This window comes from Crocuta crocuta, unplaced genomic scaffold (assembly GCF_008692635.1).
Source record: "Crocuta crocuta isolate KB4526 unplaced genomic scaffold, BGI_CrCroc_1.0 scaffold33, whole genome shotgun sequence".
NCBI lineage: Eukaryota > Metazoa > Chordata > Mammalia > Carnivora > Hyaenidae > Crocuta > Crocuta crocuta.
Genome location: NW_027529203.1, coordinates 514,850 through 529,827, shown reverse-complemented (window position 1 = coordinate 529,827; position 14,978 = coordinate 514,850).

Here is a 14,978-nt window from a genome sequence, read left to right as displayed (position 1 = left end):
CTTGAAGTCATCAACTGCCAAGATCATGATGCGAGCTGAGGTCAGATGCTTAACCCACTGAACCAGCCAGGTGTCCCAGACAGTAATATTCTTAAATTAACCCTTAAAGAGTACAAATCCAAATGTGGTCAGAAAAGTGTTGATTTATAATAGAGTTAGTACATTTTTTGCAAGTGGTTTAAGTCACCTGGCCAAGTATAACTAGGAATTCAGGCTAGTAAGGACTGAAGAGTAACTGTGTTGTTTAAGAAAACATATTTTATTCATGCTCTCATTCATGCATTTATTATGGTACTGACCAAGAAATATTTATTAAGTATCTATTATTTGCCATGCACTGCTTTAGGTATTCTTTAATATATTTTTAAAGGTATAATTATAACTCAAATATAAAATGAATCCCATTAAAGATGTTACTTAACTCACCAATTAATGTGGAAACCAATAAGAATTTAGAACTAACTCAAAGGAGAATTTAAGGCACAAACACACATACATGACATTAAGGATATGAAATTAATTTATTCATAGACGCAATACTGGTAAATATTCCACAATGTGATAATCAGTTGTATTTCCATTGATCACAAATTACATTTAAACAGAGAAGAATCATTTGCATTCTTTCAATATTCTATAGTTTATAGAGTTCTAAAATAGCTCAAAAACAGTATAAGAGTCCCAAAGTTCTGGACAGGACATACAATAATCATTTCCCTCATTCCAAAGTCTTCCGCATTTTTTTTTCCTGAAGTGGGCTTTGTATATATAGCATTGAACAACAACAACGAACAGATGAAAACCCTTGACCTAAAAACAAAAACAAGGAGCGCCTGGGTGGCTTAATCTGTTAAGCATTTGACTTCAGCTCAGGTCTGATCTCAGAGTTTTTGACTTTGAGCTTCATGTCCCACTGAGCCTGCTTCAGATCTTCTGTTTCCCTTTCTCTCTGCCCACCCTGCTCACATGTGTATCCCACTCCCTCTTTTCTCTCAAAAGCAAAACATTAGAAAAACCCAAGCAGACACAGACACACACAGACACAAACACACACACAAACACATACACACACACGAAAATCTTGACCTCATGGGGTTTAGATATGAAGATTGAGATGGTTTCACAACTTTTTTCATGACCTAAACAAAAAGAAAAGACAGGCATCAAAATAAATCCTACATTCCCCAATAGATAGTATATTCACTAAATTTGGAACAAATAGATTTAAAAAAATAATGTTTGTTTATTTTTGAGAGAGATTGAGTGAAACAGCGTGAATGAGGCAAGGGCAGAGAGAGAGAGAGAGGGAGAGAATCTGAACTAGACCCAGGCTCTGAGCTGTCAGGCTCTAACCCAGGAACTGTGAGATCAAGACTTGAGCCAAAATCAAGAGTTGGACACTTCCTAGGTGCCTGGAAGCAAATAGATTTTTAACCATCTATTTCCTTATTTAATATGCATGGGACACATGTTTCAACAAAGATATTGTTGAATGTTTCCCATGTGTTTGCCAAGTTGCTATATAGTGATGAAACACACACAGAAATCTTCCATCCTTTTTTTGAAGATGGAAAATTGGAGACAAAAAACATAGTTTTCAGTATTTTTCATCATGTGTGTTTAATTCTTCATATTTTCCATATGTTTCTAATTTTGCTGAAATACATTTTTTTTTTTCAAATTAGTTCAGTGATTAAGTGACTTAAGGCACAGACACTCCAAGAATGCTTGGAATTAGATTCAGACTGCCAAATACTGTTGCAAGATTCTTTACCTCAGTACCCAGGGTTTGTTGGCCCAACACTTTAAGGAATGAAGAGGTGGGCCCAGAATAAAAGGAGCAGCAGGCAAAAGTTTATTAGAGTATAAGATTGGAAAGTAAGAATAATATAGAAGCTCTCTTTGCAGAAAGGGGGAATTCTAAAGTAAATGCCTGCAGACTATAGGCAAAGGCCTTTGTTTTACAAGATTTTGGTTGTTGCCTTCCCTACCCTTCCCCACCATTCTTCTCCAGTCCTACACTTATTGGCTGAATAACTCTAGGTGCTGGGTTATCCATTCCTGATTGGCTCAATTCCGTTGTGTGAGGAGTCGAAGTATGGTCATACTGTCCCTCGTGTAACATAGGTGTTGCAGTTTACTTATTTTAGTTAGGCTTTTTGATTGTCAAATTTTTGAGAGGAACCTCAGAGGGAGTAGGTGGTGGTGTTATATTCTTAAGAGGAATCTTACGCTACAGGGAGTTTGCTCCTGGTCACGTGCTCCCACCATTATTCCAAAGTACGTGTTTTTCCTTACCCATGGACCTCAGATCCTAACCTTTCTCTCTCTATTTTATCCTATATTTCCCTATAATAATACTAGCTGTGATACATGAGGGATATTAATTTTCTTGGATTCAGTTTCTTCATCTGTCAAATGGGGATAATATTTATTTTAGAGATGCTGTGAGGCTTAGATAATTTATATATGTTAAGCACTTTAAAGAAAGATTGTCTATTAAGAGATAACAACTTTTAACTTTTTTTATTTTCTCTCTTTTTTTTCTCTTGTACCTAGCTAAGTAGGAAGATATTTGAGCACAATAAACATCATCTGGAAACTTTTCACATATAATATGTTTTAGTTGAATTTTAACTATCTTGTCTCAAACTTATACTATTTCAACATGTATGTTCTTGGATATATATATATATGTATACACACACACATATATACATATATATATACACACACACACATATATATGTATATTCCCATTTCATGATCAACTTCTGTAATTTACAGCAATGGTGGTAAACTGCCATTGGGCTTTATGTATGATATAATTATCTTTATTTGGTTGAAAGAATTAAACTTTAACTTCATTCTACTATATTTTAATTGTTAATTTCCAGATCTAAAATTTATTTAAGGCTTTTAGCTTTAACTTGTTAGCTTGAATAAACTCATAGAAATCTTAAAATGGTCTGTATGGCTATAGTGATGAGAAAGTAGCAGCATCATTTATAATTTCTTTACCTGTTTATATGTTTAACCTACATATTGTTTCAGATATAACTTTAGTAGTATAGATGTAAATCCAAATTAAGTAATAAATTTGTGTGGAATAAGAAATACTGACATTAGTGCTTTAAATATTTTTAATCTTTCATTTGTTTTTGAGAGACAGAGAGAGAGAGAGAATGAGCAGGGGAGGGGTAGAGAGAGAGGGAGACAGACTCTGAAGAAGGCTCCTGGATCTGAGCTGTCAACACAGAGCCTGGTATAGGGTTTGAACTTGTCAACCATGAAATCATGACCTGAGCTGAAGTGAGACACTTAGTGGAATGAGCTACCTAGGTGCCTTCATTTTAGTACTTTAAAAAAAGAAAAAAAAAAAAACAGGAAAAAGGGGGGTTTTTTGAGGGAAAAAACAGATTTAGAAAAATTTTTGTTATTGATTGTTATTATTAACCATGCCCCATGGAATAGAAACAAGTTATTAAAAATGAAAGTTATAAAATCATTCCTGTTTTAAAATGAAAAAGAAAATAATAGAATATGTTACATATATAGCACTTCCACACATAGTTTTCCTTTGGTTCATAAACCAATTTGCATGTTCAAAGAGCAAGAATTTTGCATTAGTGCCACGTTATCATGAAGGGGTTTGAGATTTAGAATAATTTGCAAGTTAATGTTAATAAAGACCTCAATTCATGTAATGATACAGAGAACACTAAATATGGAGCTGTTTTCCGCAGAAACCAGATATTACCATGAATAATAGTTTATTAAGGTTCTCCGGCGAAATAAAACCAATAGGTGGTGAAGATACATATCTATCATTTATCTATCTACCATCTATTTATCTATGTCTTTATTGCTTTATCTATCTACCAATTTATAAAAATATATGAATGGATTTACCCTGAGGAATTGGATCACCTAATTTTGGGAGCTGAGGAGTCTTATGCTTTGCTGTCTACAAACTGGAGAGGCAGGAAAATGGGTGGTATCATTTAGTATCAGTCTGAAGGCCCAACAACCAAGGAAGTGTATGGTATAATTATCAGTCTAAGAGTAGAACCCCAATGTTCTAGCTTATGCAGTTATGTAGAGAAAGAATTCAAACAGTCTGCTTTTTGTTCTATTCAGGTTCCCAGGAGATTGGGTGACACCCACCTTCATTGAGAAGTGTTATCTGCTTTACTCAGTGTACCATTTCAAGGGCTAATCTTTTCCAGAGACACACTCTCAGTCAAACCCAGGAATAATATTTAACCAGAAAGTTGGGTATCCCATGGCCCAGTGAAGAGGACAAATAAAATTAACCATTATAAGCAGTATATATTATTATTTTAAAGAAAGCATAACAGCATACAGTGTTAGAGTTGAAAGATATATGAAAGATTGCTATATCTAAACTCCCCCCTTCCCTACCATGAGAAAATGAGTTCTCTACTATAGTAAGTAGATGCTCTGACTAGTAAGTGTCAGCATCTGGACCAGAATCTAGTTCCTTTGTTTACTCATAAACTCTTGGGTTTTTTTACAGTATCCTGCCATCAAGAAAAATATGTTTAATGGGGAGAATTTTCATAGAATGTATGGTGAAAGAGGAGGTTGTAGCAAATGCTTCTTGGTACATTTTCATGCCCTTATATATGTAATGGGGGTAAATACTTGTACTAATTTCAAAGGTAGAAGATAAAAAGGATAAAACATAGGGGCACCTAGGTGGCTTAGTTGGTTAAGCAACCGACTGTTGATTTTGGCTCAGGTCATGATCTCATGGTTTGTGGGATTGAGCCCTACATTGGGCTTCATGCTCACAGCACAGAGTCTGCTTGGAATTCTTTGTTCCCCCCTTCCTCTGCCCCTTCCCCACTTTCTCTCTCTCAAAATAAATAAATATTAAAAAAAGAATAAAACATTTAGCATAGAGCCTAATAGAAGTTAAGCCCTCAATAAAATGTTAACTCATTCTGACATCTTAAAGAAATTGTTTTACTCTATCATGTAATTTTTATTTTCCTATTTCTTTACATTTTCTCTGGAAAAAAATTACCATTCATGTTTTCAGTGTATTTTTTTATTTTAATTTTCTTATTTTTTTAATCAATCCTAGCCACAAATGAGATTTCTGAGAGTTGCTGACATGTCATAATTTCTCTTTTCACTGTTAAGGTCACATTCCTAAAAATCTTAAACCTACCATACTTAAAAGTTCTTTAAAATCTGTGACAAATAGCAATGACCTTTGTCTAACTATAGGCCTAATTGCTTAGAAGTAGATATTTTTATCCCCATGTCTTTTCATATACAGAATATGTAGGCCTATTAATAGAAGATTTCCTCATATTGCAGCCAGGGTATGGAGTCAATCTGTCACATTAAAAATTTAACTAAAAACATAGTGTGTGCCAAAATTTTCCTTGGGGCTTTAATATATATTGCTTCACTTAATGGCCCCAGCATCCTTATGCCTGGAACTCTCTTCTTTCTTTAATTCCCCTTTCTTTTGTTCTCCCTTTCCTTCTTTTCCTCTTTTGTTTTTACTTTTTTTCTTNATATATATACACACACACATATATATATATACACATATATATATATCTTCCAAGAGTTTTAAAATATTGAATGAAGATTTCTGCAATTAATATTCCTTTGCAATATAATTATCTCCTCATATTTGTATCTCTGAAAGTATCTGTAGGTCATAATGGATAGCTATATGTAGTAATATCTAAGTGTGCCAGCGGACGTTAGGGAGAAATTTCACCAGTGTATGAGAGTGGTTTTGAATCCTGAGTTTATCACCTACAAGTTTCATGATCTTGGATGAGTTTTTTTTTTCTCTCTGACACCAATTTCACTCATTTTTAGATTGGAAAAAAATAATATTTCCCTGGGAAGACTGAAATAACAATTAAAAACAATTTGGCTAATGTAGGGGATATGGTTTCCATAGTAAATAGCAAATTATAACAAGTTTGTTTAGAAGATTGTGTGATAAAACACATGGAAAAGAATAGGTTGTTATTTCTAGGTCATAGAATGATGAAGATTTAAGTCTGATTTTCTGTACTTTAAAAGTAATATTCTTTCCATCCCACCACAGTACCCTTATTTGTAAGGAGCGCTGTTTAGTTTTTGTCTTTTAATGTATTCTGATTATATAGCACAACAGCAGCTATCTCCCACACACACACACACACACACACACACACACTAAACATGAAGAACTTAATAATTATAATTAATAGTTTTCTCTGGGTTAAAATATATTTATTTACATTTTAGTTAGAGGAAAACATCTCTCTAGTAGATAAAAATATCATATACCATTAGTAGGAAAACAAGCAGGTGTGTTATTCTCTTATAGTTCTTTTAAGTCAAGTCATGTGTAATGTATGTTTATTGCAAAACAAAACAAAACAAAAGAAGCATATTTTCATTATTGATTGTCAGTTTCCATGCATGACTACCAGAATGCAATTGTAATTTTTATAGGTAAGAAGTTAAAAGCATATCCTTAATGAATTTCTAAGAAAATATCTCTTACAAATAAAAAATACTAGTTCTAAAGTATTTTAAATACGGGGTGCCTGGGTGGCTCAGTCAGTTATGCATCCAACTTTGGTTCAGGTCATGATCTCACTTTGGCTCAGGTTCATAGGTTCAAGCCCCATGTTGGGCTCTGTGCTGACAGCTCAGAGCCTGGAGCCTGCTTCAGATTCTGTGTCTCCCTCTCTCTCTCTCTGCGTCCCCCCTTGTTTACACTGTCTCTATCTCTTGAAAATAAATGTTAATTTTTTAAAAAATAAAGTATTTTAAACACAAAGAATATTTTTAGGTTCAGCCTTAGAAAGAACAAATAGCAAATGGAGAAGATCATGGATATCACCAAATATTGTTTGCATCATACTTCTCAGTGGAATAAAGGAACCACTAAGTAAAATAACCACCTCAAGGAAAACTATTTTACAATTAAAAGACGTAAGTTTCTAAAATAACACCACCAACAATATACACACATACACATGCACACACCCCTTATCAACTATGTTGGTATATCTAAATGGATGACACATGACACACTTCAACTCTTAATCATGAAAACTTTAGGACATAAGAGGTAAAAGTTTTAAAAGTTTGTGAGAGAAAAATCAAGGTAAATGTCATATACAAAGAATCATAAATAATAACTGTATTGTACTTTTCATAAAAAGAAGGAAATGAAGTAATGGCTTTCCTCAAGGAAAATGATCCTCAATCCAGCATTCTATATTCAGTAAAACAAAAAATGCTGAAAGAAAGAAAATGAAAGAAAGAAAGAGAGAAAGAAAGAAAGAGAGAGAGAAAGAAAGAAAGAAAGAAAGAAAGAAAGAAAGAAAGAAAGAAAGAAAGAAAGAAAGAATCTAATAGATCATATGCCACTTAGATATTTTTAAGTGTGACTCCAGTGATATTTTCTGTTATATGAGCTCTTAAAACTGTGTCTTCCATTCACCCTTGTAAAAGGCCTCTTGGAAAATGTCTGCCACCAAAACGAAGGCTCATGTAGAGAGCTAGTATGTGTGCTCCAGGAAACAAGGATCCAACAGAGATGTGAGGCAAAAGGAATAGGCCGGATGATGTGGGTAGGAAGTTCCAGGATGACAGTTGGGCTTCCATCTGGAAAGAATTCAGTCCAGATTGCAGAGACTGAAGATGGAAGTCTGCAGGGGCCAAACAAACAAGCAACAAACAAACAAACAAACAAAAACAAGAAGACTGCTCGTTGTATTTCACCATATTGATAGGGGCTTTATATTTAGTTCAAGAGCTTTGAGAAAAATTGATAAGTTGGTAATCATCAAATTAAGATCTGCTTTGTAAAATATACTCTTACAAGAATGAAAATTTAGGCCACAGACTGAGAGAAAATATTTGCACATCACAAATCTGGCAGAGGATTTGTATTTCAAAAGTGTAAACTATTCTCAAAATTAAATTATAAGAAACAAGAAACCCAACTAAGAGTATACAAAAATTTGAATAGATACTTTAAAGAACATATGCGGATGGCAAATAAGCATTGAAAAGATGCTCTAGATCATTAGTAATTACATTAACTGTCATGAGATTTCTGTTAGAACTACTAAAATTAAAGACTTCCCATACCAAATTTTGGAGATGATTTGGAGTCACTGGAACCTCAAAAACTGCTAATGGAAATGTATGATGGTAAAACAAGTTTGGAAAATATTTGACAGCTTATTGAAAAAATTAAGCATCCACTAACCATATGACTCATCTATTTCTTTCCTAGATATTCATATATGATCAATAAAAATGGATATCTACACAAAGACTTGTTCTTAAATGTTTATAGCAGCTTTATTTGTAATAGTACTTGGAAAGAACAATGCTCATCAACAGCTGAATGGATAAACAAATTGCACTATAGGCATATAATGGAATACTATCCAGTAGAGCTACTCATGGTAAAAGTAGACAAAGCCCTTTGCTTGGATGGTAGACAATCACTAGATATCTGAAAATCTGGAAAAAAAAAATCAGCAAAATTCAATGTAGACTGTGGGTTATAGTTCTGACATACAAAAAACTTGGAAATTATCACCCACATTCTTACATCAGGATAAGGCTAAGCAAAATGAAAACCAATGAATTTTCTATCAGAAAATTTCTATCAGAAAACCAATTTCCTATCAGAAAACTGAGGTTGCAGTGGAAAATCTAGAGAGGTGTGTCATGAGGGAGAGTCATAGCAGAATCTTCTTACATAGAGCCCTGGCCACTGGAGGCATACACTGATAGGAACCTTAAATGCCAGTTTTAATGAATTGCTAAAGCCTGAGTGTGGACTAGTATGAGAAGATACAAACTGTATAAAAGTAATTAAAATGATTGTCTTTAAAATGATAACTCCTTTATATTGTATATTAAGTTAGTTATCAAAGATTATTAATTCTTAACTTGGATTACAACACATTGTAATTCAATATACCCATTTTCTATACCCATTACCACTTTAGATCCTGATATTATACACTAAATAGATTGTGGCAAGTATAATTTAGATGGATCCCTTCAATGTATGTTTTTTGCTTTGAACTATAAAGTATTCTAGGAAAACACATATGATCTCAGCCAAGAGATAGGACTTATGAACCTGAATGAGGTAAAAAATAGACCTTGATGTAAACATTTAAATTTTTGTTTTAATCATCTACAAATGAAAATAAAAATAGCCATACTATTATGTTTTGATTACTTAGGTTATATTAAAGGCTATACATATGGATACACACACAAATATGGTAGTGTTATTGCAAAATAATTTTTAGTCTAGGTTACTTATGGAAAACCTATTTTAATTCACAGAAGACAAACTTTATTTCTCGTAAGTACTCTTAAAAAAAAAAACACTTAAAAATGCTGAGACCTAGTCATTGAGCATGTGGAATGGAAAGGAAAATAGTTTTAAAATAATGACAGACTAAATTTAATTCCTATCCTTTAAAGAATGATAAAATAGTATCATAAAATTATACATTTATAACTAAATTAGAAAAAGGAGGGAAAAAGTTCTGACCTTATTCCATTCCCAAGCCTAATCCTTTGATGTTCTTCATTCCTAAACTCATCCAAGATATACACTGTCTTGTGGCCAATTCAACAGTTGAGTATCACTGACCCAATTACATTCCTGATGTTTATTCCATTCTCTAAGTTCCTTAGTTTAGAATAATATAAACACGAAGGACAGAAGTAGTGATTTTCAGGGAAACAAATGAAAATATAGTTCTGCACACTATTTTCTGGTAAAAAGGCACTTGAAGACATATCACAATGTGAATACATGTGGAGGGGTACCCAACATAGAGCCTTTGAGGTCAAACAAAGCTTTTCATTGGAACTTATGTCTTTAACGATGGCTCAGTCAGGTGCGTGATAACCTCTTGATTTCAGCCCAGGTTGTAATCCCAGGGTCGTGGTGGGATTGAGTCCCAGTGTAGGGTACAGAGCTGGGTGTAGAGCCTGCCTGAGATACTCTCTTATCTTTCTTTCTCTCCCACCCTGCCTCCCAGCNTGTGGCTCAGTCGGTTAAGCATCCGACCTTGGCTCAGGTCATGATCTCACCACTAGTGGGTTCGAGCCCCGGGTCCGAGTCTGTGCTGACAGCTTAACATAGAGCCTGGAGCCTGCTTTCATACTCTATGTCTCCCTCTCTCTCTGTGCCCCTCCCCCACTCATGCTCTATCTCTCTCTTTCTCTCAAAAGTAAGCATTAAAAAATTTAAGGAAAAAAGTAAAAATAAATGAAGTATTAACTCCCCTCTGTTGACGTCTTTATCCACTCTTTCTTTCGTAGACTTTTTTTTTCAAGGAGTTCTCTCCATTGAATTTTTCTCTCTCTTAAGTCCTATAAACCAATCTCACTTGAATCTCTTATCACATCAATTAAACTGCATTGTAATCATCAAATTTAGTTAACTCACTTTCTAATATAGGAATACTAACTCTAAACATTCTGGAATCCTTTCCCTCCTTTGTTTTCCTTAACAAAATGTGGTTATTTAAAAAATACTTTCTGTCACTTGAATATTACTGTTCTTCAGGATTTGTAATTTTTCACCTGAATCCCCTTGCTTATGCTCATGTCCTATTCGTAATCTCATTCTGAATATTCTTCTTCCTAAATTGGCTACCTCTTTTCCATTGCTTCTTCTCAGTGTTAATTGGAAAATTTACCATTTTCCCTATTCTGGATTACCTGCAAGAATTTTCATCTTCCATGATGCTGATAGCTATATTGACTTTTTTTGAAAAAAGTTTATTTATTTATTTTGAGAGAGAGAAAGAGAGCATGCGCAAGCAAGGAAGGGGCAGAGAGAGAATAAAATACTACATGATGGGGTAAAAACGAAAAACACTGTTCTGTGGAATCAACTATAAGCTCATTAAAAGCTAATACAGTTCAAGATACTATGTATTGAGCACAGTTCAAATGAGTTATATGCATTATTTCTAATCCTTACTCAGCTATCTTTCATTGGATGTCTGTTATAATCCAAACACTGAAATAGACACATTTTATTCAAATTATCCTTTGTCTATATAAAATGAATTTATTTAAATCTATTTTCTTATTTTTTAAATAAAGTCATTTAAGATAATTTCTAAATGGGAATCAAATAAATGTTACCTATGTTTTATTAAATGTTGAATGCAAGTTGGGCTTTGTTTTTAGAGTAACTGAACTACAAAGCTAATATAAAAATAACACAGCTCACATGATTTGAAATTACTCAGTAGTTTTTCCTGTGAAATATTATCCTGGTAACATCACTGCCTAATATTATGGTTGCAATTGTGCACAATGATATAAATGGCTCCATCATAGTCCCTGAATACTAGGGTTCTTGGATCAAGAATTTAAAAGATGACAATATCATGTGAGATGATCATGATTCCTGATTTCAACTTTTAACTTTATGAAATTGTGTGTGTGTGTGTGTGTGTGTGTGTGTGTGTGTGTTGTAAGTAAGCAGATTGTCCTTTGACTTGCTACTTTGGACAGAATTTTAACAGCGTATTTATAAGTGAAAAACTAAGGCACATACCATTACCTTTTGAGTCCAAATTATAGCTTCTTATTCAAATTTATCCATAATTTAATATTTATATTAATCACTTTCCTAATAAAATCCAAGCATTTTGTATTCAGCATATATAGAAGCAAATTGACCTCATAGAGATTTTTTTTGCTTCTATTTTTATTCATTTAAATTTTCTCGAGACTGAAATGAAACTATCAAGTCATTTTCTCTTACAAAATATAAATGCACAATAATTAGGGATCCAGAGAATTCTGAGAAGCACGGGATTAGCCATGCAGTAATGCGAGCTCACATCTGCAGCTAGTCTAAAAATGTCACACAGACCTAATTCTGCTTCAATGCAAATGAAATTTGTTTCTTAGGCTTTCAACATGGAAATAAATTGGTGACTGTGTTTGTTTAAACCCATTTATGACTTAGTTTTTTATTGTATCTTTTTTTGACTAGGCTACTGGAAAATAATGCATATGTGCAGGTGTATACTACTATAAATTTGTGACTTACAGCTACAAAAGTATTTCAATGTTGCATAGTGATCCTTCCCTCTTTTTCCTAATAAACATTCTCTTACATTTTCCTGTTTATTTCAGGTCTTGTCCATTCCTTTATCTCTTTGAAACTCACCATTTTTCTGATTGTCTCCTATTTTATAAAGAAAATAGAAGATCCCACAAGATAAATTCCTCAACTTCCTGCCACCAAAGTCATAGCCTTAATAATCTAAAATAAACTTCTTCCTTTTCTCCTACTCTACACTGTAATAATTGTCATATATTTTCTTTTTTTTTAAATTTTTTAAAATGTTTTATTTATTTCTGACAGAGAGAGAGAGAGAGAAACAGCATGAGCATGGGAGGGTCAGAGAGGGAGACACAAAATCCGAAACAGGCTCCAGACTCTGAGCTGGCAGTCAGCACAGAGCCCGACGTGAGGCTCGAACCCACAAACTGTGAGATCATGACCTGAACCAAAGTCGGACGTTCAACCAACTGAGCCACCCAGGCACCCTTAGTCTTTTTCATTTTAAACCAACATTCCAACAATTTCACATACATATTGAAATATTAAAAAAAATGTGATTAACATAATCAGATTTTGAACATCAGCCTAGCTTTTTCTCTTGTGCTTTCATCTGTCTATACCAAAAATCTGGATACTTCTATAAAAAAATCACTCCAGTACACTTCAAATTTGGTATATGCTTAAGTGATTGTGACATACCCTTCCCCCTTGCCATCTTGTTTCCATACCTGATCCTCCTGGATGTTTTCTCTCTTCTTAGGTCAACAGCCTTCAAGACTTTATAATTCTACCATTTAAGGGGTGCCTGGGTGGCTCAGTTGGTTAAGTGTTCTACTTTGGCTAAGGTCATGATCTCACGGTTTGTGGGTTCAGGCCCCGAGTCGTGCTCTGTGCTGACTGCTAGCTCAGAGCCTGGAGCCTGTTTTAGATTCTGTGTCTCCCTCTCTCTCTGACCCTTCCTTGCTCACACTGTCTCTCTCTCAGAAATAAAAAACAATATTAAGAAAATAATTTTAAAAATTTAAATATTTCTAAACTCTACCAGTGTTCTTATATTTCTACTTCCTCCATATGAATCAAGCCATCAGAGTCATTTCACTAGATTAGTGCTACTGACTCCTTTACAAATGCCTCAACTCTTCCAGTTGTGTCCACCAATCCATTCCTCACCCTAACATCATCAAAATAAAATTTACCCTTATTAATCTCCTACATAAAATCTTCAAGAGGTTGTCCATTCCCCTCAGATAAAATTTGAGCCTTTTACTGAGGATGCATGCCCCTTCTTGATATAATCTCTCTCTAAATCAAGAACTTCTATTTTATCATGATTTTTTTTTCTGCACTTAAAAGCTCACCTTCTCCTATTCAGAAATATCCAATGTTGCATTCTTCTCAAATGTTCAGAGAGAGATTTTTTCCGAGGATGCTCTTCCCTTGATAGTTTTCCCAGATGATTCCATTTTACTGTTCAAGCTTATTCTTATGTCCTACTAATGTCCCTGCTACATATTCTCATAATGCTCTAGACTATTCATTTGATAATTGATGCTGTCATTGCCTAATAATTCTGTTTCCTTTATTAAGTTCTTAGGCTTCTATATTGATACCTCATTTCACTTGGTCATTGAAGAATTTTCAGTACCTAGCATATTACCTTGCATGTAGATTGGGATCAATATATTTGTTCAAAGTGGTCTCTAAATCTTAGCAAGATTACTAATTTATATTCAGAAATTATGATTAACATATTTTAAATGAACATGATCATACATAACTTTTAATTCTAGGAAAGTTATAATTTTACATTTTCCATATGCATATTTTAAGGTAATGTATTACTTATATGAATTTATATTTTTTAGATTTATAATACAACTGAATTTTCAAAGAGGAAATTTACAACTCAAATTTAATTTCTATATGATCTAGAATGGCCATTAAGAAGTTGTACTTAATATAAACATTTGATATGAATTAACAAATTAATTGTATCACATAATGGCATAATTCATTTAACAATATTTAACTGACAGTCAAGGTATAGTAAAAAATGACAGGACTTTGAATCCCTAATATATTCTTATATAATCTAACTCAATCTTATGTACTACCATGTTAATTTAATACAACTGTTAATTCCATTAAATGAATATATTTAATATATTCTTATCTGTAAGACTGAGGGAATTAAAACCCATGTGGCCTTAAAATATAGACTGAATAAATAACATAATTGGAATCAAAAGAGCATATTTTTCCATTACACCATTTATCTTCTTTTCATAATTTAACTTTTGTTGTGATGATAACTTTTTTTAAATTAATCAAAGACTAGAGTAGTTTACACAGAAAAAACCCTCAGTGAGTTGTAGTTACTATTTTTTTTTAATTGGGTCAATATCTTAAATCTCAAAGATTGTTGTTTTGTTTTGTTTTGTTTTGTTGATAGTGGTAGTATTATTACCCCCCTCTGGGAGTAATGATGCCTTCCCCACAGAGTTAATACCATGGTCCCCCCTTTCATACCAGGGGTGAGTGATGAAAGAGAAGTCATGACATAATACTTGTACTTACCATTCTTTTATTATTCCACTTTATACTTCCTTTCCCTCTTTGCCTACTATATTCCCACAATTCTACAGAAGTTGGGTGAGGTGGTATCATTCTAGTTTAGTTATTAACACAACAGAATTTTCTAGAATCTCTTGTATATCTGGGAGTTCCTACCTCTTGGATTAGAAGACTATGGTTTGCACATTATGGCTTATGTTTGTATGAAAATATTATATGAACATTATATTTAAACCGCCTTTGTTCTTGTTTTATGGATGGTGTTTTT